This window comes from Neopsephotus bourkii, unplaced genomic scaffold (genome assembly GCF_033783945.1).
Source record: "Neopsephotus bourkii isolate Nb327-2 ecotype Australia unplaced genomic scaffold, CSIRO-AGI_Nbou_v1 NB_168, whole genome shotgun sequence".
NCBI lineage: Eukaryota > Metazoa > Chordata > Aves > Psittaciformes > Psittacidae > Neopsephotus > Neopsephotus bourkii.
Genome location: NW_026900684.1, coordinates 703897 through 730281, shown reverse-complemented (window position 1 = coordinate 730281; position 26385 = coordinate 703897). Strand labels below are relative to the sequence as shown.

The window sequence follows — 26385 nt, the reverse complement described above, 5'->3', positions numbered from 1 at the left end:
CTCCCCCTAAAAGAAATTAAAAAGGAAGTAAAAAGAAAAAGGAAAATCTGAATTGGAAGACTGCTGCTGCTGTCGTTCTGCTTTCAAAGGAAACATGCACAGCACAGTATGTTTTAACTGTTTTCGGCTTTTTCCAATACTTTTTGTAACTGGAGCATGCAAGAAAGTAGAGTCATAAATATCTTGCAAATAAGCAATCAATCCAAAACCTGGTAGAAAGTAAAACAGTGCAGATCTGTTCTGATAAAAGCCTAAATGATGAACTATTACTTAGCACTAATTCCCAGTGGCTGCATTCTGCATGCTGTTATCTGTCTTGGCAAAATGATTGTTGCTTGATAGAGTGGAGAGTACATAAATATTTGCATGGCTAAGAATAACACCAGTGGTTGAAATTAAAGAAAGTATCTAACATTACGTGCAGTACTTATTTTCTTTTTGTGTCAAAATGTACACAAAAGCTACACAGAAATTAGTTTTAAGTACACAAACACATGCATTACATTCTTCGTTTAATACGAAAAAGCTTATTTTTTATTTATAACTTAGAACATGCAGGTCAAAATAAGAAGTTTAGAATCGATTATTATCTAAATTTTCCTTTCTTCCTTCAACTTAATGAGTTGTTAAAAGAAGACACCACTTATAAAGGATCAGCAGAAAAACGTTTCCTTACCTTTTTTAAAGATGGGATGTGGTATCCTCTAATTTCCCACAGTCTTGTACTCTCTCTGAAATGGGGATTTCTCTTTAATAGAAGTGATCCAAAATCAGGGACCAGTGGTTAACATCCTTCTCCCAGACTGCCTACACATAAGGGGAAAAGAAAGAATCTTAGTTCACCTTTTCCTAAACTAGCTTAGGAATATTCTTTTTTTTTCTTTCCATCTTTTGAGGGCTGCTTGTAAACTGAGCAGTTTTTGTCTGCCACATCTCTTGTAAATGGTTTGAGATGTCTGCAGTCTAGAAAAAAAAGAAAAAAAAAGATATTGAAACCTGAGAAATTTTCATGAGCTTCAGATTTCCCTTGGCAACTTTCATACAAAATGGCCTTTCTTTACACTTTCTACCCAGTGAAATAGCAACACTTACTTATTTTTCCTTCCAAACAGTCACACCCTGCAGTTCTAAATCAATTAAATCTCAAGAAAAATATGGCACTGTTTTTACTGAAGTTTTGGCTAACATAAAAATGCAGTATTTGACCCCAGTTTCTCAAAAGGAAAAACTAACAACTTTTAGAAGTTCAAATGAGAGTTTATCATAAGTTTAATTTTCCTTCTACTAGAGTATGTAAAAATGAGTTCTAAACAATTTTCTGGCAAAAAGCATGAAACATCTTTATTAACTAAAAAAAACAAAACTTATTACAAAAACTGAAACTATAGTGACTATTCAAATACACTGCAAAATAGGAAAAAATTAAACAGGTGAAAACAACTTGTAAAATTGCACAGAACAATTGAGTTACTTTTTCAAAAGGTTTTTTGCTTCTGGTTTCACTATTTTTTAGTTTTACATTGAAAAATTTGAAACCAATTCTGCAATTTCTAGCAAAAGTGTGATATAAAAGTTTACTGCAAATATTTTTACTCTTATTAGAGATTGTTATGCTTCATTTTGCATATAACTACAAGTAAGCATTAGACAATGATTTTGAAGCAACTGTCCTATTCCCACACCCTAGTAGTTATTAAATAGTATTTTCTATGTTCATTCGTCCTTACACCCTCAGCCAGCTGCAAATAAGACTACTTTGTAAGATCGATGTTATTGGAGTGTCAGCTAAATCGTGCTCCATTTGATAAGACAAGGATAAATGCATTGTTTGACCACTGGGAATCAAACAGAACAATTTGCAGGCATTAAATTGTGGGGTTATCAGTCCCAGCATTCAGCTACTGCTGAATTGATGGGCTAGGTGTTGGTGAGCACTCTCAGGCTGCCAAAAAAGACAATCCAGATCAGTGCTGATCCTACAAAGGATCCTACAAAGGATCTTCCTGGAAGAAGGCAAAGTCTGTTTAAGCTGAGAAATGAGAAATTGGCACTCAGTTGACTCTGCACCGCTTATAACATTCAGGATGTGTTCAAGGTGTGAATGAGATATGGAAAAAACAGTATGAAAACATCCCAAGCTTGTCAAGACCAGTTTAAAAAAAAACAGGACTCTGAAGTCTCAAACAACAGATGCACTTCTGCATCACTGGAAAATCCAGATGTTAAAAATGTCATACACTCACATCAACCTCAAATCAAATTTTCACATGTAGGCTCGACATTACCCTCTTGTTCATGGGCACAAGATGCAGTACTGAAACTAGCATGTCAAATGGTTTGAGCATGGAAAGTTTGTTGCCTGCAGCGGGAGATCTTGTCAATGCTGTTCTAGCAAAACAGGAAGGAATGTATTGCATTTTCACAGAAAAGCCATTCTCCCTAGTAATCAATAGTCAATACAAAGATCCCTATTAGTTCATAGTTGTAAACACTGCATGCAACCAAAAGCCATTTGCAGCATACCCTCTCTGAGAGTGCCTTCAGACTGTTGTTAATTGGCAGCGCAGTGGGACTCTCTCCCCCCCTCTCAGTGGGACTGTGATAATTTCAGATTTCTCTGCCCTTGCTGCACTTGACTGGCTTATGCTAATGGTCATGGCACAGCAGACACTGGGAGTTCAATGCACCTGAAATAAAGCCTGCTGTAACTGAGAGACTTCAGGTCTATCACCTTGCATACATCCCAAGAGCAGTAAGTCCACTGGTGGCTGCCGTTATGGAGAGTCAATTTTCATTATGCTCTTTAAGGCTTTGAAGAATGTGAGCAATAGACCAACCTGTTGTTTATTGTTCTTGAAAATTGGATTCTAAATGACTCCAAACTCCTGGGTATAATACACTCTTCTATTGTCCAAGGTGCAAGTAAAACAAACTCAAACCACAGTCAGCATTGACGATTAAGTTCAAGAATCACACAAGGGGATGTTCTGGTAGTAATAAACAAACAGAAAAGGTCCACCTTCTCTTTAATAACACTCTTCTCTGGGGAAAAAATGGAGACAGGTGGACAGGGAAATATTTCTATGAAAAGAAGGATAGGACAGATTACAAGATTTGGACCTTGAAAGATTATTGCAGGAAACTGTTCTATATTGTCCCTTTCCAATGCAGCTATAAAATTCAATGCAGAATTGGAAATACGTATTTACTGCAAGAAAGCTAAGCAGACACATACTCTGCTCACACTTAGGGGAAAATTATTGTATCCCACAGTAATAAGTAGCAGACAGAAGCAATGATATTAGGCCCTAGAGCACATGAAAATCTGGCCAGAATGGAAATCAAGGAATAAAAAGTTGATTCAGTTTCTCAGCATTTCGCTGGAAGACACAGAGCTCTTCTCTGCATTTTGCTGTTTCACAAACTGCACTTCAAGACATAATAATAGTACAAAATATTAGGATAGAGAAAGGCCATCAGAAAAGCAGGTCCTGGAAAATACCTACTTTAATGCTAGAATTACAAGCGGTAAATTGATTAACTGGTCTATTTTCATCATCTCAGACAATAATTGCTCTTGTACATAGACCATGCAGTTGTTATTTCACACAACACAAGCCTAGTAGGCAATTAAGGATGGTAAACCATCAAATATTTGTCCACTAAAGCACCCTGCTGTATCTTTTTCCCTGTCTACTAAGTACCTTTTTTTCTAACTGCATGTTACACCTTCTCAGGATAGCTGGGCAATATTCCAAAAGAAAAACATTATGTTCCGTATCCCACAGGTAAATCTAACCAACATTACTCAACAAATGCTTTTTTCATATGCAAAGAAATCTTGTGATTAAAAAAAGAAAAAATAGTTGTTTCTCATTAGAGAAATACAGTATCAACAACTTCTGAAAATAGCAATAGAGTGTACAGTTATTTTGAGTTAAAATACAGAAAGCTGTGACTCAGTGTTTTATATCATGAGCAAGCAGATGATCCCCTCTGTGAACTGCATGGTTTCGCTAGAATCTAGTAAATTATTCTGCACTATATATGGTCCTCAAATTAATTTTAATAGCACCTATAATTTAAAGTACTTGGTACACATAAAAAAAAATTGAAATCAATTAAAAAAAAACATTTTTTCCAGACTACCAATAAAAGCTCGCAATGTGTTGTTAGCTATGAAAAGTAGTGCGATCCAGAAAAGCACCTTGGGCATTTTGATACCAAGGTTTAGCTTTTGAATTAAAACCAAAACCAAAAGAACACTTATGCACTTCTTTGGTGGCCACTGAAACATTCCTTTCTCTGTACCAGAGACTGGGACGGTTCTGTGCTGCACATCATACAGTTCCATTAATTTGGATTATCCTCCCTGACAAGGCATCACATAGTGTGCACAACTCCTCAAAGCTAAGAAAATAAACAGTCTCCAGAGATCATATTAGATCATGTTAACGTTTTATCATGGTGCCAAACTTAAGGTTAACTCCAGCCCCTGCAGGGAGCAGAGTCCCCTAACACGCATGTGTGTATACACACACAGAGACAAAGAGCCATGAAATGGCAGGTTAAGTTTATCTAACACTACTTCCTTCCCAAACACAGAGGTCTGGATTGTTCAAGGAGAATGAATGCTCTCACTGCAACTACTAAGACATGTTAAGAGAAAACTAATGTGCCGGGAGATATAATCTGATGTGCCCTTTCCTAGGTTTCTGAAAATTACAGTTTTTAATAAAATGTGTAGTAAAAGCATCAAAAATAATTTTATTTCAATAGGGGCTACTACCACACACACTTGTAAGTGCACCGCTACTACATATCCACGTAGAGTGAGCAAATCATGTTCTTGTTCTACATGCAGAAAATGATGCCCAAACATGGTGAGCAAAGTGTGTTTGGCCAAAATGAAATTCCTTGTATGCTTTCTTGAGAGATAAATATCTTGAGAGATAAATAAGAAACTAAAAATTCAGAATGAGCAACTAAAAGTAACAAGTAACAGAAAATGTAAAAATCATGGTTAATAAATAATAGCTCAAAAAGAAGCTCATGTATCCTTGAGTAAGAAAGCTTTAGTAACTTAACACATCTATTATCATTGACAGGTACTGTGCCCTGGAATGTTAGGATATCACAAAAATGCCATTTAATTCATACATCTGCTTGGTGCTGGAGGGAAAACCAAGCAGTAATAATGTTTAGTTCCTAGTTTTCAATAGTGGCAGAAATAGCAGTGGAGGATCCTCCCACATCTCCTTACACCATTATTATCAGCCATGCCTTGCAAGGAGCCCTCTTCTGAGATGCAAACCTGTGTAAGAAAATTAAGGAGACCAAAAAATCTGAAAAATATCTGATCTTGCTATCAACAGCATTCCACAAGCTTCTGGACAATACCTGCCAGGGCATGTAACAAGCTAGAAAGATGCAGAAGATGTAAAGACCATACCAAGCTCTTCCCAGTGATATCCAGTTGTGAAATCCCCCATCTTGGGGATACTTAAAACCCAGCTGGGCAGAGTGCTGGGCAATCAGCACTAGGTGACCCTGCTTGAGCAGGGGGTTGCACCAGATGACCTCCAGAGGTGCCTCCCAAACCCAGCCAGTCTGTGATTCTGTGAGAATGGGAACAAAGAGACAAGGAGAGTAATTTCCATGTGCAGGAAACGATAATAGGAAAACTTTCAGATTATTTTTTAAACTACAACCCTATTTATCACAAGCCAAATAATGACATAAGTAAATAGGATAAAATTAGGTTAACCTTGACAGACCTGCAGAACATTTGCTGTTGATATTGTAATTTTCCTGGGTCAGGCTGACACCATTTAAAAGTCATCTCTCCAGTCCAGCTTATAGAGATAAAATCCAAATGCATGCAAAAGACTGAGTGAGAAGGAGGCCTTGATCTTCCAAATGGAAAGGCAGGAATAGTCTTCTCAGAAAACCAGCCAGATCTTAATATGAAAAACATACATTTTGGAGGGGCAACCAGTGTGCGTGTGTGCAGTGCACACACACACATGCTTCAGCTGTGTTCCAGGCTCATGTCTGCACTCCTTCACTTACCTCCATCACAGCCAGGGGCTGTGAAGGTTATCTTATATTATAGATTATATTGAAAGTCATATTTTACAGGTGAGTGGCAAAGCTGCATCAAAAGACACTGGGGGATATACTGATGCGTAAATGAGATTGATCTGCACAGTATTACTGCTGACAAGGCATGGAAAAGGGAAAACTCACTTGGGCTTAGGGGAGCTTGGTGGCATTGCAGTAGGAAAATAGGTGACTTTTTGCAATGCAGTAACACAACACAGTGCTGTAGCATAGCCAGAGCATGCTGTACTTCTACCTTTGCTGATGTTGAACAGCAACTAAATCAAAATAAAACTGTAGTTTTCCTTGTGTTGTAGGGTGTTGGAGTGAACTTCTCTATCAAACTACCTGACCCAGCTCTTGGGTCATGCTTGGCTAACCTCAAACTTCCCCAGCAACAGGGGCTCGCCCAAGCATGAATCATGGTACAGTTTATTGCATTGTTTAGTTACACTTACACTGGCAAAATTTTAGTGTAAAGTGGCAAGGAATAAACAAGAATCCGACCTCTCCCTGGTCTTAGGCTTCTCTTATGCACAGTTTATATATAAACCTGTCTTCAAAAGGGGTAGGGATATTTTTCCTTTTAAAGCAATGTATCATGTTCTTTCTCAAGAATCACAAACATCTCCAATTCTAATACACTCTGAAACAGAAAAATGTGAAATGTTATCATTTCTTCATTTCACTGCCAAGATCTACACTTTTGCTTCTTTATCTGTTGTGCCAATTTTAATCTCTAATGCCCAGAAAAAAATGCGTACCTGCTTCCCTTGAAGTACCTTAAACAATAAGGCAGGTCATCATCTGTTGCAAGTTCTTTTATGATGGTAAAAATCCTCTGGTTATTTTTTGTCTATTTAAAGAGTGGTTCAAAGAACTGTTCTATGGTTACAAGTGTCACTCCTGACTATACACTCACTACTTCCGAACACAGCTAGAAAAATTATTTGCAATATTATGTGACCAGCTTCCATTCCCTTTATTTGATCTAAATTGAATTCTGTGCTACAGGCTGGCTTAAATGAGACTGTAAATTTACTACTGGAGTAGGATCCATCTGTACAAGCGTAAAAGTTAAAAAGAAAAAGAAAAAACTATCAAAAGAGCTTGAAAGGAAAAGAAAAATGGAACAGAAAAACCTGAGAAATTCATTCTTGAAGAATTTCATATCACAAAGTGCACGGACAGGACAAACCTTCTGGAGTAATGATGCTTAACCCTAGTGTATATCAATAGAACAAGGAGTAATGGATTTAAACTTGCACAGAGGAAGTTAGATATAAGGAAGAAGTTCTTTACTGTGAAGGTGGTGAGACACTGGCATGAGTTGCCCAAAGAAGTGGTGAATGCTCCGTCTCTGGTAGTCTTCAAGGCCAGGTTGGACAGAGCCTTGGGTGTCATGGTTTAGTGTGAGGTGTCCTTGTCCATGGTGGGAGGCTGGAACTGGATGATCTCAAGGGCCTTTCCAACCCTAACTATTCTATGATTCTATGATACCCAAGAATGGAGGAAAAAGCAAGTTTGTTGTAACTATTTCCTCAGCCTATGGAGGAATCATGAACAATTGGTTTCAGGTACTTGTTCGTGCAGAATTACATTAATTCACTGCCTTGGAAGGGTATTAAACGGAATTTAAATGAGACAGGATAGTGACTTTGAAAGACCTTCTGAATATGCTGTTCATGCACAAGCATCACCACTGAGGGAAGACAACCAAAGGTAAAGATTTCTGTGAAGAAATTATAAAAAGGAAAGAAAACAAAGAAAAGAGAAAAAAAGAGAAAGGGGAGGTTTGTCTGGCTGGCTACTCTGGCAGAGCAGAAGAGATGCTGTCTCTGGTAAATTCACTCAAATGAGCCAATGCTTCTTCACTGGATGACTTTAGGGCCAGCAGCTCTGTGATTGACATGCTATTATTTTTTCTTCTCTGCAGAGAGAAGTGACAGAGGGAGCACTTCACTGGCAGTCTTCTTATTGTTAACATAAGGAGAAAACTCAGCTAAAGATCATATTAGCTGCATGCAATGTTTTTAGCTGACAACTGGTCTAAGCTGCCTTTGCTGTACATGTGAAACTTGTTTTCCAAGTAGCAACACAAGCAACTCAAATGAAGTATTTTTCCACCTTGTTCCAGATAGTTTTTTAGTCTATTCCAGTCTGACAATTTGACTCTGAAACTGTGGTTGATGGTTACTAACAGCCCAGTATCTTCATCCTGATAGGTGCTTTTTGCTTGCTGTCATGCTGCAATTCACATCTGCTTCTCTCATACTAATGTACTGTTGCTTAAGTGGTAGCAAATGGCACAACAGAGTTTGTGCTTTTCCCCTCTCTTGTACTGCTGTTATCTGGAAAGTAAGAAGTGAAATTGCAGAGATACTTGGCACTCTTTCCCGCAAGAAACTATATGCAAAAAGCTATGTTGTCCAGACAAGATTAAGATTGCTTAGTGATAATCAATTGCTCCATCCCTGAAGAGTCTGTAACCTTCTAAATGTTCTCTCTCACATATAAAAAGAGAACGCAGAAAAATGAGTGGTGAGAAACAATAGGTTCCCTAATTGCTTCCAGTTGTCCTAAAATTATGAAATAAGAGGTGTGCAAACCTCAAGAGACAGGAAGGGATGAGGGAAGGAAATAATTTGCTCTATAAAGGTTTGACAGTTTCCTATCAAACACAAGGATATATTGTTTCTCGCTTAGGACTTTCAATGGGTTTTGTGTTTAATACAGCACCACGTGTTGTGAAAGACAGAAATTGCATGGGTGTTTATGAAAAAACAATTCCACTAAACTATAATAAAAAGTTTAAAGGAGGTAAGAAAAATCACTTAAAAGGATTTGAGAAGATTAATTACGTTAAAGCTCTTATTTGTGCATATCTTGACTCTCTGGTTTACCCTGTTCTAGAAACGAGCAACACCAAGTACCATGGAGCAATTTTTCTTTCAATTCTGTGACATTTCCCTGAACAAAATATATGACTTTTCCAGAAAACACATTAGTATCTGTCCATTTAACAAGTAGAACTGCCTTTCACCAGTAGCAAATTTTCCAAGCCTTTTACCAGGGGCAATAAGTAATACCTAGTGTAAAATACATATGTTCATAAAAATATACATAGGTATAAGCACCCACTCAAGCACACACACAGTCAGCCTTCAGGCTTTCACAACACATTAAAGAAGGCTTCAAAGAATCTTTACTTGCCTTTCATAACTTGGTATAAGCTGAAAATTAATACAAAGTCCTCAGCATTATCCAGCAGAATTAAATAGAAGAGTTATTAGGGCAAGAGACCCTTTACACAACTTAAAACTAATTCATATCTACTTAAACATCAAATGATGATTTAAAAGACATAACAGCTTTGTTAGAAATTCTGTCTCCCCCCCACACACCCCGGGAGCTTATCTTGGAACATATTTGGAAAACGACAGTTTGGCTTTTGTGGGTTCAATGCATTAAACAGCAGAATAAACGAACTAGCATTTTAAAAACTTCTTCCTTCCCTCCCCACACAAACTGCAAGGCCTTCCTGCTCGGTCTTTTTTCATGCACACTGAATTTTATATAGATATTCAAAATGTCATCTTTTGATAATTGTAGTGGGCTACAACTCCAGTTCCTAGAAAAGATGAATGTGCGCTGCTTATTATTCAGTGTGATGCTTTTGCTCCACTTAAATAGCTATCTCCCAGCAAAGTAAAAAAATGAATAATATCGTTACTGTGTTTATTTTTCAAATTGGAAAATGTATCTTTTGCAGAAGCTATTCTTACAAAAAAAATATATTAGATATAAAAGCCCCTTTTAAAAGCAACTAATTGCAAAATGAGTTACTCTTATTTTGATAGGGATTTATTAATAGAATTTATATCGTAGCATTTAGTAGATTCTTATCAGCTGCTTCTAATGATAAATTATCAGAAAAAATCCTTTGGATGAAGTTTGTTGCAAACAAGACACATTCTATGAAGTCAGTGACATTTTAAAGCAGTTCAGAGACCCCTTTTCAGGTACGGCTGCTGTGCAACCCATCGCCACCTCCAGTGTGACAGACAGAAAATAGATAGAAAGTGAAAGAAATGTGGCTGTGAAAGTACAGCATAGCAACAGCAATACATGTTTGTCTTTGCTTTTTGCATTTTGGTACAGCATTTTGGTACTCCGAATAACTTTTCACCCCAGCAGATATTTTCTCTCACCTGGAAACGTTCATGTTTTCTCTCTCTATGGGAAAAGAAATATGGACTAGGACATCTACCTATGTTACTTTTGAATTTCCTGCTGTGATTGCTATAATCGTATGGTTTGCTTGTTCTCCTGGATAAGCATTGAGGTTTTTTGTAAGTTTTAGAAGCATCCAACATGCTTTTGGAACTGCTGCTACCCCAGCAATAAGAAGTTGTGACAAGCCTATTGATCTGCATTATATTTTTCATACTTTTCTGCAAAGACCTTTAAAGGTCATCTTTCCCAACAAGATAGAAAGCAAACCTGTCACCTGTCAGCCGCAGAGATACTTAAATCCGTCACTTTCTCTCAGTGAGAAAGTGCCTAGCGCAGGAAAAACAGGCCGAAATTTGAGAGAAAACCCATTCAAGCAGCATGCCTTGAAGGGAGATGAAAAGAGGAACAAAGACTGCTGTGGTATTTCCATGGACACTTGAGCCCTACCTGGCATTTCCAGCAACACAACAGACCACAGCATTTCTGGAGGAGCAGGTTCTCCTAGTAGAACTCTGAGACCTCAGTGAAACTCAGCATCAGTTCAGTTACAGGCTCCACCATTACGGAACCAGGTCGCATCTTGCCGAGCATGATGTGTAACACAAAGCAGGACGCTTTTTGAAGACTTGGGCTCTTATTTAGTTGTGGTATCAGGATGCTCTTTATATAATTAAATAGAAAGATAAATTTGTGCCAAACTACCAAAATTGTGAGAGTTTTGAAATGTTTACTGAATGTCCATTTGTATATTGGGTATGCCTGGGAAGAAGGAGTTGGGAAGAAGCTAGTTCAGGGGTTTTTTTTTTCTGTCTTTCTCACCATACATCTCTATTTTCAATTGGCAATGAATTAAATTAACATTCCCCAAATCAAGACCCTGTTGCCTATGATAGTACCAGAGATCCCAACTCTCATAAGACTTTCAGTGTACCAATTTAATATCTGTTACTATAATTGTTTCCCCCCTTTTCTGAGTGCAATGCAGGGATTATTTGGTGATACTTTTTTCTCTAGGCAAGTATAGCACAATGAAAGTGATATTAGGCACCAAAAAAGTCCTGATCACAAACCATTTTTACAGATGTTTAGAAATAGCTCAGCAGTTTGGTATTTGTGTTACTGGTATGTTGTCACATAAAAATAATTAAAATTGTTGCAATTGCTTCCTGCATTATTTCACTTCAGTATTTCAAGATATTGCCCAAAGGTAAATAAATAATTTTTCAGTGATGCTGCTGGAATGACTGAACCCTAATAGGAATTAAGAAATCCCTCTCATGCAAGTAACTCCATAGCAAATAAAAATTCAGGTGGGTTGTTCAAATAAATAAGCAGGGAGGCAAAACTAAAGCGATCTGAACACTAGATATGGAAGCTGCATGTCTATACTAAATACAGGAAACATCGGGGGTCTCCTATGGAAACAAAAGCATGTGAGCAAGTAGAATACCGGTGCTGATACCCCAGTGCAAGCAGATGAATCACCTGGCTAAATTTGGGAATGTTCTTTTCAACATCTATTTTTAAATAAAATGTTTAAGAAGCTCTTGCAAGATTTTTCTATTCTTTATTTCAGTTTCCAAGAAGAACCAAAATACTACCAGACATTCTGGTCCCAGAATATTTCTGCCAGGATCTCAGAATAGAATTCCCCAAAAACTTACATGAAAGCATGGATAGAATGTTTCCAGCTTGTTCCATCTTTGTTTTAGGTTCAAAGAGCCTAAATAACCAGTCTAGCATGCATGCCTAAGGCAAAGGCAACTTCAAATCTTTGATAAGTCCATCTGCCCTTGATATTTAAAAAATTATTCCTTATACTCAAAAGAATGTTGGAAAATACTCAAAATGTGATCAAAGACAGCTCAAAAATGAGAAAATTCATTTGTTTGAAACAAACAAACAAGCAAGCAAGCAAACAAACAAACTAATCTGAGAACCCTTAAGTTTCAATAGCGACATATTCTTGTTAGATCGTTTAAAGAAAAGATACGCTGACAAATGAAATAAAACATAGTGTGGCTGTTTTCCACTTAGAAGTAAAAGCCTGAGAATCTGTGCACAGGTTGCTGTACACTAAACCAGATACTATTGTTTGACACGGCAAGAAAAGAACATCATATTCTTAATTTACATAAGAAGCTCTAGATATTCCTATTGACAAATGTTACAGCCTGTGTCATACTAAAACTAAAGATTATGGAATTGCATCCATCCAGCCTAATTTACCGCATTCATTTTCTTTGGAGTCTCATAGCATCACATTAAATTGTGTAAAATTGCAATAACAGGTTTGGTCTGAATGGAACCAGTGGACTTGGTCTGTACTGGTCATGGGCTGGAAAGGCGCACTTTGCTCACTTGGTCTAACCAAAATCATTACAATTCCCCCTACCCAACAGACAGTACTCATCTTCCCTGGCGTAATTTTTCCGCCATGTTATTAGGGATGGATATTTCACTGACTTACATTTCTAAATTATGTTGCAAAAGCATAACTCCCATGTGAGGTTTCCACTTGTGTCTGCAAGAAAAAATTTCTGCTGATTTTATTGAGTGAAGTTTCTTCATACAGAGGTCAAATGTTTCATTTTAGTCTAAGTGAGTCACCACCAAATGACCACACTGCTCTAAGTTCATCTTTAATGCCTGATTAAGGTGTTAATTTCCTCACAGAGAGCAAGACTGCCATGGTTTAAGTATACCTGTGAAAACAGAGATTTATTCATAGAATACAAAGGTGCAAGCCAAAAGATGTCAAATCTGCAGTATGTTAAGACTTCTGATTTGAAGAAAAATGGTGAAATACCATGAGTTCTAGGGACAGACACATCCTCAGGTGACAAATCCTAACCTCTCTCCTGCAGCACTGAGAACTGGTATTCAATGGCTAGACCTTCAGCTTTGTTTTCTGATTATAATAGGACAAAAAAAAAACACCTTCTGATATGCACACAGTCTACACAAAATTACAAGGTATTTGACCTGAATCAAAACAGAAGAAGAAATGCAAAGATGCATGCTCCAGTGTTAATGTACTCACAGAGTTCAGGTAGCTGGGTTGAACAAATCCATTGCAGTAGTCTGATTAGATATGTGAAAGCATATGTTCATCCTTTAATAGCACGAGAGCTCAGTTTTAGCCTTTTGTTAGTAAAAAAAAAAGCCCCTTAAAAATCCTTCATGTGCTCTCTGAAATTAATACAAAAGAGAAAGCATTCAAAATGTTCACATATGCAAAGTACATGGCTGTAGCTTTTAACTGAATAAGAAGTTATTCCCTTAGGTGTCTTTAATTTATACGTTGTGCCCTCCTGGTTGTATGGAATATCTTAGCTTGCCATGAAGTTATTAATGGAGACAGAACTTTCAATAAGGGCATTAGAAAGCTTCCTTGCCCCTGGAGACTTGTCCCAAGAGATTACACCAATCCAATGCATTAAAGAAGCTGTCAAGTAGTCTCCAAATGTAACCTGCATCTTTCCAAAGAATTTAGCTGCAGCTGGATTATTTTAGCTCAAGTTCCTTGTGCCAGATTTTCCTTGTCAGAATTAGCCACCTAATTTTGGAAAGTTAACCACAAAAACAAAGGGAATGTGTGAATCTGCAAAGGAGGTGCTATCACCTCTATTCAACAACAGGCTGTGATAGATCCCTTCTTGCCAAATTACTGTAGCTTCACACAGAATTCTAATTTGGAAGCAGCTATTTGGATCCTACTGACAAGCAGGATTTAGAATTGTAAATCCATGAAACTCCGAAGAAGTCTCAAATGTCTGCAAGCTACAGGGAAACGACTCCTCTTTGCTGAGGGCTAGTCTTATTAGGTATTTTTTTATGGCTTTATCTTGTGAAGATACAAATTACAGACGCCTTTTAGAGGGCACTGAAAAAACTCTGAACAAAGCTAGTAATACAGGAACAAATAGCTGCAACTCCTAAACACAGGTTGCTACAATGCAGGTCAATCATTACCTATTCTGACAAATGGTAATTGTTCAATATTCTTTTCTTTCCTCTGGCAGCTCTGTTATTTTCTCTGCCACCAGCTGCTCACTCCGACCCTGGCAGACCTGGTGCATCCTCTCTGCAAAGAGGTAGAAAACCTCCAGCACAGAGACAGCAACAAGCACAGGATAGGATGGAGCCCACAGAGGAAACCAAGAACATTCAATTTTTTAAAACACGTTCCTGCCTTGCCTCCAAACCACTTACCATAGTGCCTACAAGGCAGATTAAACAACCTTATTTAATGACAGGCTTGCACTGTTATTTCGTAGCAGATGAGTGAGGCAAAGAAATGAACCATTCCATGGACACAGTTTAGGGAACACAACAAGGATGTGCAGGTGAGGACGTGGGTTTGATGTTTGAAGAGGACAGGAAGGAGCAGTTGATGGACATCTAGGCAATTAAAACCTCTGGAGCAAAAGCATTGACCAGAGCTGCACCACACCGTATATACTCTAGGGACCTAAGGTAGGGCTCTAACTTCAAGAGTACTTGTTTTAAAAGTGTTCATTTTTTCCTCATTATACAATGTGGCACTCATATATCACTCCCTACACAGAATCTACTCTGGAGAGAATTATTCCTTTTTCCAGATTCATTCATTCTATATGCCTGCTTACCTGCAGAGCTGTCTTCACGAAAAAAATTATTATTGAACATTAACATAAGAACAACATTTTAACTCTAGCCTAGATAATAAAATGCTATTACAAATATTTGTTATATTGAAATATATACCAACATTTGAAGGCCAGAGCATAAAGTAATACTGGAAGAACGCTCTGCTGAGGCCTCCCTGATCTGGTGTAGCCTGTGCACAGCTCTGCACACGTCATGAGAGAGAGGCTTGAGGAAGCAACTGTGGATGTTCTCTCAGGCACTATCTAGTAAATCCAAACTGAACAGGCATAAACTGTGATCTCCAGAGTTGGAGAGGGCATGAGCCTCTTGCTAGTTTTTTTTGTGAGGGCGGTAGAAGCACCACATCGTGCCTCTTACCGTGTTTGAAATCCTGCCTCCAGAGCACGTAAGTTTTACAGTTTTTCAGCTTAAATTCTGAAGCATTTAAAAAAAAAAAAAGGAGAAACCTCCTCCCTGTTGCCCAGATTTAATTCCCCGAAAGCGAGAAGTCAGTTTCTTCTGAAACATCTCAAAGGAATCCTCAGGGCTGAAGGTGGACAATGGCAACCAGGGCAAGCAGAGCTACAGCTGTGTTCTTTGCAAGTCTTATCATGGCAGTTTATGTAAATTAACTGCATCTCTGTCAGGACAGAAACAGCTAGAATATCTCAGACTTCCAGGAGGAACCTGTCTGAGACCTGCACCCATCATTCAGACATAGCTTGATTTCGAAATGAAGAAGAGGGTTTTATTAGGACAGGGTTTTATTTTGTATGGGTTCTTTGACAAAACTCTGACTTAGATCTATATTTCACTTTACCAGATCCCTGAAGAATGGTGGGGAGAGAAGGTAAAGGGGAAGGAAAAGGACTCTAGGGGTAACAATTTCTATATTTGCCCATACTAGATGGACCCTTCTTGGCTTTCTGAGCCAGATCTTGTCCAAAATACTGTTGCTAAAATACTTACTACTCAGCTATTTTCCTATGTGTTTTAAGTTGGAATTATTTTCAGTTCTAAGGAAGAGTAATTAAATTTTTCATACTGAATATCTCCCAAGAGTTTCCACTGCGTTCAGCTCCAGAGGTTACAAGCTCACCTTGGCAGGCAGGAGATGGTATCAATGTTCCTTATTTAGGCCAGCAGCAAGCTACTTCTGTCACCTTATCTTGAATTAATTTTAGCTATCATGATAGTGGTGCCTGGAAAGAGCTCTCCAGGCAGATATCCCCAAATGTACTCACAATGGTAAGGATTTAGCACAAGCAGATACATCTTCATTACCGGTAACACAATAGGAACTGTGGTGCTTAAAGACAATATGTAAAAGTATTTAAACAAGAATAGCTCCTGAGTGCAGTAAATACTTCATGCTGGCGTGAGCTGTGTGCCTATAAATCAGATGCGGTGCACTGAACCCTCTGCTTTCACAACAGCTTCCAGTCTGTCTTTCTCACTGCAGTGCAGTGTGGCTTGCGCCGCTCCCTGGAAGGGTTTAATTGAACTAGATCAGATAAAAAGAGCCTTAGTGGCTGTTACATTTAAAACTGCTTCTAAATTCTGTGTCAAATACTTGTCAAATTACTTTGCCCTGTCATTGAAATTACTGAAGTGGAAAATACAGCAGGTAAAAGTTTAGGACAGCATTTTTAGGTTCCTCTAAAGCTTACTTCTGATGACAAAGTCAGCCCTTCCTGCAACTGAAATAAATTGTCCTCCTATCTTCACTCCTGATGTGATCTTGCACAGCTCAGACAAGAACAGGGCTTTTATTCCATCACCTCCAAAATAACTCTGCAGGAAATGTGACACAGAAATATCTGTGCTGAGCTGATTCATGTGCTGCCTCAGATGTAGGGAGCATCCAGCTGCCTTCAGCTTCTGTGGACCCTAACAGAGGGGGGCTAATGAAACTTGGTGACAAGGAATTTGCATGCATGGGTCATGGGTAAGAATTCTCCCAAAATCCCAAGTTGTGACATTTACAATTACTGCAAAAGGCTATTTAAAAGTTGATGAGGTCATCACCTGGAGAGCTGTCTGTGAGGAGAGAGACTAACCTTACCTACTTCTGACCTGATGACAGGTTCATCACTCTGGTGTAGCTCTGCTAGTATGAGATGCTGAATGATAGCAGCAGGGAATCAGGGACCAGGGTGATTGTTTATTGTGACAGAGGCAGGAAGGTGGGACTGCAGTCATGGAGCACAGAAAGCAAAGCACGGGGACAAAAGTCTTCTAGTTCCCAGTATTCAGCTAAGTACTGTGGGAACCTATGTACTGTCCAAAACTTCCCTAAGCTCAGACAACTTGTGGATATTTGTCTCAGGTGAGCTTATCTAAACTTCTAAAATATCTAAATAACATCTGAAATACCAAAAATAGTTGTTCAAACCTAATTACAACTTAGATGCAATTACAAATTAGGTGTTGGCCTCCAGTAGATGCTTAGCTATCTTGTACAGATGTTGCTGGACTTCTGACAGGTACAGACTTCAGCCTGCTATTTCTCCTAATACTCCAGACACTCCCTGGTATCTGAAGGATCTGTTATCAAGTCCAACAAACCTTTTACACTTTAACATTAAATATTAAAAGGGTACTAGAACATCACCTTAGATGCCTCCAGTGCTATAAATAGAATGATTTTATGCAAGAACGCCTAGACATTTCAGCAATAAACCATTTTTAGAGGCATGTTTTTTCCCTGCCATATCAGCTATCACTAAACATTCAGGACATCCTCCTAGGTGAAATAAAATCCCTTATATAAGTCAGCTAGCAGCAGTTCCACCAGAGCAACATACAAATAAAACCACAACAGGTCCCATTAATGGCTCCATTACAGTGCATAAAAGAGAAAATAATATTTTTCATCTAAGGTGCTGCATTTTGTGATTACTTCTATGCTACAAAGTTTGCCAGCTCTAAGAAAAAAGAATACCATCTACTTCTCTCTTCTTTAGGCTATAAAACCATGCAGCTAAAGCCTTGCCTTGCTGTTGTATTGCCATTAATTTCGAAAGGGGAGGGGGATGCAAAACACATTTCCCAATTGTTCCATGCAGTATTTTCCAACCACCTGACTACAGTTGGATGTTAAGAAAATCATAGAATCATGGAATAGTTAGGGTTGGAAAGGACCTCAAGATCATCTAGTTCCAACCCCCCTGCCATGGGCAGGGATGCCTCACACTAGACCATGTCACCCAAGGCTTTGTGCAACCTGGCCTTGAACTCTGACAGGGTTGGAGCATTTACCACTTCTTCAGGCAACCTGTTTCAGTGACTCACCACCCTGACCTCACAGTAAAGAACTTCTTCTTTATATATAGCCTGAACTTCCCCTGTTTAGGTTTAAACCTATTGCCAATGCAAAAGATCTGTTACCCTCAAAAAGTAATTTAAAGATCAGGAGAATAAGGTTTCAAAATAGGAAGGTCTTTCAGAATGCTTAACAGGCTCTTAATCACCTGCACAAAAGGTATCAAAAGAAACTTGACACTGGGATCTCCACATCTTAGATGATGATCAGAATTTTTGCTGTTTGGCAAACCACTAATTTGATTAATTAAATCTGACAACCAGCACACCACCTTATGCCAACAGTAAAAAGCCTAATGTATTTTAAGTGTCATAGGCTTCTTTTGTTATACATTGTACTGCTTCTATACCAACACCTAGCAAATGTCTGCACTTGTGTACAGATCTTCATCTTGAGTCACTGATTAGTATCTTTTCTTTTTTAAGACAGAACAGTGTTTCCAAACAGTTGTGCTTGAGCAATAGCCTTTTCTGATGGTGTCTGTGCCCAAAGAAAGCTGTCGACAGCAAGTTAAGGAATGTAAAGCATGCTTAACAATACTGAAATCCTTTGCTCCCAAGCCAGTGGACCGCAGAGCAGTTTTATTTCTGTGTCAGCACTTCAGACATTCCAGTGAAGCAGTTGTTTGACAATATTACTGATTTTTCCCTGCACAAATAATGTGAAAAACAAAATGCCCCAAACCATCCTGATTCCGTGCCTCATCACAGCCTGCTGGCCACAAGGACTTCTTATTTAGCATTCAATGACAGTGCTTTAAAATACTCTATAGCAGCTCTGTTATTTTATAGAGTTCTTTAAAAATGTGTCAATAGTATCTCTTGGTATAGCAGCAAGTAACTCTGATGTGACAGATCTGTGTCTTTCTATATAAAGCAATCGAGAATGTTGTAGGGAAAAAACAAGTCAGCCTTCTGGCCTACCCAGACCTTCTGAGGCCTTGCATTACCACAGCTGGGCAAATAGCAATAAGGCAACCCTACATTAAAACTGAGAAAAAACCCTATGTAACTTTTCAAGCAGGCTACACAGGAGGTCTATTCGTTTTGCATGCATCCAATTCCATTTGCCCTCTTGAGCAACTAAATTTTGTACATTCTCTTACGTGTCAAGTCTCTGAGCAAACAAAGATGAACCATGAACAATGAACAACCCCTTAAAAGAATAATGCATTTTCATTTAATCTCGGGATTCTAAATAGAGGTTAGAATATCTTGAGTATTCTTACTGCCCAAATGACTGAACTCCAGGAAATTTTCAGCTATTCAGCTACACGTATTACAGACAGAGGCTGAACACCACAAACTGGGGGAGGCTTGGGAGCCTGGAATTTGCTCATCAGAAGAAGCAAAGACTGTGATGCAGAAATTGGGGATGAACCAAAACCTTGGCTCAAACTTCAGCACTCTCTCAAACGGGCTCCCCTAGCTGAGAGAATTTCATTTGTTAATCTGTGCTGAAACAGCCATTGACATGCACCTTCGCAAGTGGCAGACACTATATTTTAAAAGAGAAAGAAGAAGAAACCAGACGCCAGAGGAACAGATTCCTAGCTGAGTGGGTGGCAGCACGCAAGCAGCACAAGCCTCTGCTGTGGAAGAGAACAGAGCGATCTTGTGGTAGCTAAAGATGCTCTGCTTATATACATTGTCGTGAGTAGAGAGAACACATAGGATCTGATCAGCAAATTTTGGTGTTGCTTGCCTATACAAGAGCTTTAACTGCTGTGTGCTACCCAGCTCTAAGCACAATTTAGCATATCATCCAGGTTTGCAGCAGTCCCAAGTCAGTTATGAAACTACAATCTGGCCACATCACTAATCCTCAAATTGCAGGGAAGGATTACTAACCGAAGGATGATATATCTAAGCATCTAAAAGGTGATATACTAAAAAGGAAGCAAAGGTAATCCTCATATTAGAAGCCTAATTATTTTTAGGAGAACACATTCTCATGCTGCTGCTGTGTCTCCTGCATGGAGACACCATCTCACATCTTAAAAGAAGTGGAGTTACATTAGCATGACCATATGCTTTCAGAAAGGCTTGTCAGCTGAGGCACAGAACTGCTGCTTTGGGTTCTGGAGCTAGATAACTCCGTGCCAGCCAGATTTTTGTGTATGTGTCTGTTCTGCACCACACAGTGGGACAACAGCAAAGAAACCCCAGATTCTGTTGTACAGTCAAACTAAAGCAGAAAAGGAAAGACAGGGAGATTCTCTAGAAATACATCAGAGAGGTAAATGCCGTAAGAGAAAAGTGAATTTAAGATAACAGATTGAATGAATACCAGTATGTATGCATTGATTATGGGGAAAAAAACCACAAAACTTCTCCCTCTCACTCCCATACAGAAGTGTAAAAATCTGTGAAAAAACCCACAATATCTGGAAGCAAAAATCCTTGTGGCTAGTTTTAATGATGGAATGTGATAAGTTCATAAAAACAATGCAGGGCATAATTGCCCATCTTAGGAATGGACTACAACTCAAAGGCTAAGGAAGGCAAAATGTCACACACTGAAACCTAAATTATTCTGACAGAGCACCATCCAAGTTGTGTATTGAAAGCATGTAAATAAAAACCAAACAAGAATAAAAGAAAACAAACAGAAAATATGACTATAGACATTCTTCAGCAAAAGTTGGAATTTGAGCAGCCTCCTAAAGGAGCCACCATTATGAAATCCCAACTACATCGAATAGATACATGCCATTTTCTTGGCATACAGTTCCAAGACTGGCAAAGTGGTGGCTTATGACACCAATAACATAGTAAGGCAAAAGGCTGAAACTTCTCTGTATGTAACAACAAAATGCCCTCCTGAACAGCAAGAGAAACCCTTCTGCAGGTGAGCACTTTGCCTTTATACTTTAATTGCCTAACACTGAAATACTTCGTATTCTGCACATGTGTTCACTGCATTGCAGAATACTTAGAGCTTAATCTTGCTCTGATGCTTATTTTAAACCTTAAAGTAACTTATTCAGAGAGTTTTTCAGTTCTTCAGTTACCAGCTAGGCTAAGCAACACGATTCTTAGCACCTCCTGCAGACCCTGCTTAGGCAAAAGGAGACTTTTCCCATCTCCTGGGGCTCTTTATCAAGCCAGAGGATCATTACCTAAAACACTCTGTTATTTGCTATAATAACAGGGGAAAGTATAGTCATCATGCACAAATTCTATATTCTTCTCTATTTGTTTGAAGGCTAGAAAGTCAAGCTATTTTAGAGTGGCAATTGACTTCTATTTCAGCAGCATAAAAAAAAAGAAATGTCATCCACTCTGGGTAATTAATTGCATTACATATTCACATACACCCACATTCGTTTAGAGCAGGAAAATACAACTGACAGCTACACTCTCCTGAAAAATAAAACCCCACTGATATATTTAGAGTTTCCAGATCATCCAAAAGAAAACAGAACCTAATTTTATGTTACCGACTAGTACTGGAGACAACAACCTTTAACTAACAGGTTTCTTTATAGAAATTTTTTGGTGAGCAGAAGCCACTTTTTGTTTCCTGACTTCATAGAGGTCAGCTCTTCAATGTCATTAAGATCCCTGTGCTTCAGTGAAGAAGAATGTTGCCTGTTCTATGTTTTGAGGGACTGCTGTCTCCAGTTCATTTGAAAGAGCTGCTCAGGAACAGAATAAAATCGAGTTTTCACATCCAGAGGGAAACAGCTACAAAGTAGCAGCATCCAAACCTTTCCAACACTACTTCTTTAGATTTCTTTCTTTCTATGAATCTATGAAAGTGTGTTTTTTTTCTGGGTTTTCTTCTATTTGAAGGAAAATATTAAAGTCAAAATTCATGCTAAAATTCTATGCAACAAATCAATCTTTCCTTCAAGGAAAGCCATCTAGTCTTTAATCTCGTCACTACTGAGCCAGACCACAGAGGGCACACAGATCCAGATGGCATTCTTCAGCATGGCAGAGCCAGACAATATTCTAGGGAATACCAACACATACACCACTGTTTGCTGCCCAGCTTGTCTTTCACTGAACCTCTGTGCTGAGTTTCCCAAGTCTCCTATGGGACAGATCGTGCTTTGTTTGCCTGCCTAAAGAAACCTCTCATACCAGCTGACCTATAGAAAGCCCCTTCTCTAGTTCCTGGAAGTCCATAGCACATTTTATGAAAATAAATGGAATGTCAAGGATCAGAAAGGCAGCAAAACCCTGTATCCTAATATAAGGATGAGGCCCAGATAATTACATTCACAAATAAGATAATTACATTCACAAATTTCTCTTGAGACCTCACTTGGAGTATTGTGTGCAGTTCTGGTGTCCTCAACATAAAAAGGACATGGAACTGTTGGAACAAGTCCAGAGGAAGGCCGTGAGGATGAACAGGGGACTGGAGCACCTCCCATATGAAGACAGGCTGAGAAAGTTGGGGCTGTTCAGCCTGGAGAAAAGAAGACTGCGTGGAGACCTCATAGCAGCCTTCCAGTATCTCAAGGGGGCCTATAGGGATGCTGGGGAGGGACTCTTCATTAAGGACTGTAGTGGTAGGACAAGGGGTAATAGGTTCAAACTTAAACAGGGGAAGTTTAGATTGGATATAAGGAGGAAATTCTTTTCTGTTAGGGTGGTGAGGCACTGGAATGGGCTGCCCAAGGAAGTTATGAATGCTCCATCCCTGGTGGTGTTCGAGGTCAGGTTGGACAGAGCCCTGAGTGACATGGTTTAGTGTGAGGTGTCCCTGCCCATGGCAGGGGGGTTGGAACTAGATGATCTTAAGGTCCTTTCCAACCCTAACTATTCTATGATTCTATGATTCTAAGATATGCAGACTTATTTTGCTGCTCAGAGAGATCAGTGCTTTGGGAAAAATACACCAAATAGGCTCAATGTTCAACATAGGGAATACATCATAATTTGGAACAACAACCTCGAGAAGCTGGAACAGAACCTGTCACCAAGATAGATGCATTTATAAAATGCATCTCAGGAGACAGATTATGTAGATTGAAAGTGTTGGATTTGAATCAAAAGCACCAGATCTGAACAGAAACACAGTGTAAGACTTAAAAGGATACTTTTTCACTCACCAATATATTACCTTATATTTCTTGCTAGAGAAATGAATTGCAGAGCTTCCATCAGAGTAGAACTGGGTGAGAGATCTAAAGCAGTTCAAAATATAGTAACCAGGATCAAAGCCATCGTATTTAGAGAGATGCAATGATTGTCACTTGCCTAAATCCATTTGCAGGTGTAGTCCTATATGCAAATGAATGCTGGCCAGGAAAGCAGAGGGGAAATGGAGAATATTTAAGATTCATTTAGTTGCTGGGCACGCTTGGCTTATGATGCCTTTTAGGTAAGCCCAGGAATGTTAAGAACAGAGCTACAGGAAGGCATAATCTTTACACATCTAATTCTGTATTTAAGAAAAAGAGCCCTGCATTAACTACCCAGTTAATTATTGCTACACAATGTCCCCAGCCGAATGCACCCCCATTAGAATGATTTTTTTTTGTTCATCATGTTCCATTTAAGCAGCCGTCAGCTCCATTCAGTCTCAGCCTAAACAGTTTCTCTGGACGATAGCCCAATTAAACAGATTTTCTTATTAAGCACGCCCCAATTAAGTGATGTATATCACTATCAGCTCAGTTTCTATGTGAGTTTTACATACTGAGCAGAGTACAGGGGACATTCCACATTGTTTTTAAGCCTGGCAGTCCTTACACAAAGAAAGTACAGGTTTACATTAATTTTAGCAAAACAACATCAAAGGTGTGATATCTAACCTAAACAGGAAGACTTCTACTGCAGTCTTCTGTGGAGTTTTCGGAAGAAACCACCCAATCCTCCCTTTAAGCATTTTACTCAAGCAAGTCTCTGAAACTGACTTCTGGAATCTCAGCACTTTCAATAGTGCGTCTCTATCAAGGTGGAAAGGGGCTCTGCTTTCCCTGGGTGGCTTGAAATCAACTTCATACCTCACTCTGTGTTCCAGAACTACGTAATATTTTTTTAATATTAAATGAAATTAAGTTTAATTAAATTAAATTTATTTATTATTTTCCTCTGGGGAAAAGATATTCCATGACAGCCCCATAGGAATTTCTGAAGGTTAAATTCCTGACACTTGGCAAAGAACCTGAAACAAGTATTGGACATGTGTTTTATTTCTACAAGATGATTACACTTAAAGTCAACTGCACGCATGCATTTTATTAGATTAGATACTAGTTCATCTGGGGTAATAAAATTAAAAACAAACACTGAAAAGATAAACTAAGTAAAAACTGTCACATGAGTTAAAAAGTGTTCACATGTGCCCTGAGCATTACTCAGTACTGACCTTAAGCCCTTACATGTTGTTTTAGTACCAAACATGACTTTCTAAATCCATTACAAACAACAGCCAAAACAACTGCCATCATTTTGCAAGCCATGTCTTTTTTCATTTTTTCAAAACAGACATTGGAAATGCTGAATCAGTTACCCCATAAAACAATCTTTTGACTTGATTTTTGTCAGCTGCAAGTAATGTGGTGCTGGGGAGGAAAACCTGAATTGTCATTGTTTTCTGAAGGGGGTAACAGGTTCCGATTTAACATCATTATGTTCACTTTTCTCATTTTATTATAATAGATCAAGCTTTAAACATTATTTCCCAGCTTGAAAAGACATGGGCATTGTGCCAAAAAGTTAAATGAATTACTTTTGTACCATCAGAGGTTGAAGCATAACCATCTGGCCCATCAAAATTGCTCCGAATTTTTCAGTATTCTTTAAATGGCACATGCTGAGAAAAATCCTGATCCATGTGAAGTAAGTGGCACGACTCCCACTAATTTACATGAAGCCAGGATTTCATCCAACATATCCTGGTGAGAACATTTTGCATTTCTGGACTAAGCACAGATTTTGTCCTGGCTATACCTGCGTTGGTTGGGTAGAGATTTTTTTCTTTCTACAGTACCAATAGAATCAACATTACAATTTGTGAAGAAATAGTCAAGGTGGACAGAAACAAACAGTGGCAAGCAGGGCGCTTTTCTTACTCGTGTTTGCATAGCAGGAGATGGAGAATTATTCTAGTGAAGGTACACTGAAAGGAAGACACATTTTTTACTTTTGTCAAGTCCAAAGTATTGAGAAAACACAGAAAAATCTTGGTGTAATATAATATCTCATTGACTGTCAGCAGTGCATAGACCTCTGGTATTCTGAACAGGACAACTGGTATACGACCACTCTGGTAATGTATCTTTCAAAATGCACATACAGGCACCCACACATTGCCAAAAGATCACAGTCTATGAAAGCAAATTATGTATTCTAAAGCGGAACAGGTAAAGTACTCTGCTGCATAGTAATGCTTGCAGTTGTTTCAGGTAACTCATTTTGGCTTTACTTTATTTACAGACAAAACACTCTAACTCTCAAAAATGTTACATAAGCAACAGTTTCACATGCAGTGCCACCATTTCTAGAGACTTCATCCCATGCGTCACAGTGAGGTGACACAGGCAGGCAGGCAACCTAGCACAGAATTCTTTTTGTGGTATCCCAATAAACAGATGAAGACAGAAACCTCTGCTTTCCGTGGTCAGTTGTGGTTTATTGGTCAAAGATATAGGCTATTTAAAGATTATTTATTTTACTGTTTATACAAGAAATAAAGTAGCAGCTGTTTAAATGTATGTAAGCATGCACACGTGCATTTAGAAGTATATTTACACAAGGAAGGTTGGTTTGTAAATAAGGTTACTGTGCATATTTTTAGATGCAAATCAATTCTGTTTTCCAGTCTACTGGTAGTATTAAATTTCTGACATTGGTGAAATCCAAAGACTCTTAAGTTTAACTTGGTGATCCAAGAGTGATTCATAATGAAACCCTTCTTTTTAATAGTAGTGGGATGCCACCTATTTTATTCTGGTTTGTTGTGAAGGTAGACATTAGAAGGTACCTATGATGAGTGTTAATAACAGATTTTAGTAAGCCTACTAGCTAATGATACTTAAGTTATGCTCTGGTAGGTGGGGAGGCTAAAACTTGTGGCCACAGGAACATCTCTAAGCCAGAGTACCTTTCTTGCATCTAATGCAGAAG

General features: G+C 38.6%; 1 protein-coding gene across 2 annotated transcripts in view; it reads right to left on the bottom strand.

The window, feature by feature from the left end:
• CRACD (capping protein inhibiting regulator of actin dynamics) overlaps positions 1-26385 on the bottom strand; it is a 120149-nt gene that overhangs the window by 64341 nt on the left and 29423 nt on the right. For both annotated transcript variants that reach the window (XM_061370676.1, XM_061370667.1), the window contains exon 2: positions 688-807. The gene's annotated coding sequence lies outside the window, so the exon portion shown is untranslated. The remainder of the gene's footprint in view (positions 1-687; positions 808-26385) is intronic.